At 38.5% G+C, this 3187-nt stretch overlaps 1 non-coding gene across 1 annotated transcript; it reads left to right on the top strand.

The window, feature by feature from the left end:
- Positions 1–1980: 1980 nt before the first annotated feature.
- On the top strand, positions 1981–2053 carry TRNAY-AUA (transfer RNA tyrosine (anticodon AUA)). Its single transcript has one exon. It is a non-coding gene; the product is annotated as a tRNA-Tyr (tRNA).
- The last annotated feature ends 1134 nt before the right edge of the window (positions 2054–3187 follow it).

The raw sequence follows: 3187 nt of genomic DNA, 5'->3' as shown, positions 1-3187 counted from the left end.
ATTATGCAAAGGCCCTGAAGTGACAGCAAGCTTGGTGTATATACATTAGCTGTGTATGAGGATGCAGTTTTTGCCAATAGGTGGTATTGTTATTGTATTAATCTCTTAAGTCTACCATAACAATATATCACAGATTGAGTGGCTCACACAACAGAAATTTATTTATTTCATGAATCTGTAGTCTGAAAGTCTGAAATCAAGATATCCACAGGGTTGTTTTCTTCTCCTGGGCTAGTTAGTGTCCTTTCTTCTCCCTGGAATCTCATCTTGTCTCTCTGCTGGCATGTGTGTCTGTGTCCAGACTTTTAGACTCTGTGGGAGAAGGTGAGGGTGGGATGTTCAAAGAGAACAGCATTGAAACAAGTATACTATCAAGGGCGAAACAGATCACCAGCCCAGGTTGGATGCATGAGACAAGTGCTCAGGGCTGGTGCACTGGGAAGACCCAGAGGGATGGGGTGGAGAGGGAGGTGGGAGGGGGGATCGGGATTGGGAACACATGTAAATCCGTCGCTGATTCATGTCAATGTAGGGCAAAAACCACTACAATATTGTAAAGTAATTAGCCTCAAACTAATAAAAATAAATGGAAAAAGCAAAAGCATCAATTATTCGGCGCTCAGCTTTCTTTATAGTCCAACTGTCACATCCATACATGACCACTGGAAAAACCATAGCCTTGACTAGACAGACTTTTGTTGGCAAAGCAATGTCTCTGCTTTTTAATATGCTGTCTAGGTTGGTCATAACTTTCCTTCCAAGGAGCAAGCATCTTTTAATTTCATGGCTGCAATCACCATTTGCAGTGATTTGGGAGCCCAGAAAAATAAAGTCAGACACTGTTTCCATTGTTTCCCCTTCTATTTGCCATGAAGTGATGGGACCAGATGCCATGATCTTAGTTTTCTGGATGTTGAGCTTTAAGCCAACTTTTTCACTCTCCTCTTTCACTTTCATCAAGAGGCTCTTTAGTTCCTCTTCACTTTCTGCCATAAGGGTGGTGTCATCTGCATATCTGAGGTTATTGATATTTCTTCCAGCAATCTTGATTCCAGCTTGTGCTTCCTCCAGCCCAGCATTTCTCATGATGTACTCTGCATATAAGTTAAATAAGCAGGGTGAGAATATACAGCCTTGATGTACTCCTTTTACTGTTTGGAACCAGTCTGTTTTTCCGTGTCCAGTTCTAACTGTTGCTTCCTGACCTGTATACAGGTTTCTCAAGAGGCAGGTCAGGTGATCTGCTCTTCCCATCTCTTTCAGATTTTTCCACAGTTTATTGTGATCCACACAGTCAAAGGCTTTGGCATAGTCAATAAAGCAGAAATAGATGTTTTTCTGGAACTTTCTTGCTTTTTCAATGATCCAGCGGATGTTGGCAATTTAATCTCTGGTTCCTCTGCTTTTTCTAAAACCAGCTTGAACATCTGGAAATTCACAGTTCGCATATTGCTGGAGCCTGGCTTGGAGAATTTTGATCATTACTTTACTAGCGTGTGAGATGAGTGCAATTGTGCAGTAGTTTGAGCATTCTTTGGCATTGCCTTTCTTTGGGATTGGAATGAAAACCGACCTTTTCCAGTCCTCTGGCCACTGCCGAGTTTTCCAAATTTGCTGGCATATTGAGTGCAGCACTTTCACAGCATCATCTTTTACGATTTGAAATAGCTCAACTGAAATTCCATTACCTCCCCTAGGTTTGTTCGTAGTGATGCTTCCTAAGGCCCGCCTGACTTCACATTCCAGGATATCTGGCTCTAGGTGAGTGTGAGTGATCATACTTTTGTGATTATCTGGGTCGTGAAGTTCTTTTTTGTACAGTTCTGTGTATTCTTGCCATCTCTTCTTAATATCTTCTGCTTCTGTTAGGTTTATACCATTTCTGTCCTTTATTGAGCTCATCTTTAATTATTCAGCATCATTTATCAAAAAGACCATTCTTTCCTCACTCTATTTCAGTAATTATTTTGATGTATTACTTCCCTGGTGGCTCAGATGGTAAAGCGTCTGCCTATAATGCAGGAGACCCAGGTTCAATCCCTGGGTCAGGGAAGATCTCCTGGAGAAGGAAATGGCAACCCACTCCAATATTCTTGCCTGGAAAATCCCATGAATGGAGGAGCTGGTAGGCTACAATCCTTGCGGTCTCAAAGAGTCGGACACGACTGAGTAGCTTCACTTTATTTCACTTCATTCAGTAATTATATATGTATGGCTCTTTTTCTGCACACTTTTCTTTTCCATTGATTAGTTTTTCAAAAGAAGGCTGAGTACTGAAGAAGTGATGCTTTTGAACTATGGTGATCCATTTCTATGGATCAGTGCCATTATTTCTTAAATTTTGTAAATTTGAAATTCCTTGAATAAATTAAATTTTGCCTCATAGTCATTTTATCTAGAAAATAAAGACAATCTTTATGCATTCCTGCACTATTTTATGTTGCTAACTTAATAATGTAGCATCAACTACCAGTATATTTTGCATATGACTGGTGAATTTGAAAATATTACTATTTATTTATCTATAACTATATTTTTTAGATTATTTATGCTTCTTGAGTTTCTCATTAAAATATTTCCACAAGGTATTTGGGTATTATTTGTTCCATTTTATACCCAAGTGAACCAAATTTAATTACTTTGCCAAATGTGAGATGAATCATTATTCAAAATTAGATTTCAGTCTGTCTACTCATCCTGTTGTTTAACCAGTGAGGTAGCATGCCATTTTAAGTCATGTCCTCCTTAAGAAAATAGAAAGCTGTGCTCTTGTGATCAAATATTGTTTGCAGATTCCCATTAACTCAATTTACGTTAACAAAACTCTGAATTTCATTACTAACTAACTAGCATGTGCTTAGATGAATCTTGCCTCATGATAAAACATATTCAGTTATATCTCAGTAATTTAATTGAGTCAAATAACAACATGTCATAGAACCTAAATGTGGAAGATTTCAGATTCTGCTTTGCTGTCTCTTTTCAATTACCAAATCACACTAATCACCATTACTGTTCAAATTGACATCTGTATCTTCTGGAGTATTTATCTCACTCTGAGGATTTAGTCTAGTGCTCTATTTGCATTTTTATCCATATCCCAGAAGCAATCACATTCCCTATTTGGATCCCTCTGGATGTGAAATATGTAACTCTCCAATTCTACCATATGCCAGCATCTGCCTTA

The sequence above is a fragment of the Dama dama genome, chromosome 17 (genome assembly GCF_033118175.1).
Source record: "Dama dama isolate Ldn47 chromosome 17, ASM3311817v1, whole genome shotgun sequence".
NCBI classification, from domain to species: domain Eukaryota; kingdom Metazoa; phylum Chordata; class Mammalia; order Artiodactyla; family Cervidae; genus Dama; species Dama dama.
Note: the sequence above shows the minus strand (reverse complement) of the source record. Positions and strands in the feature narration are given on the sequence as shown.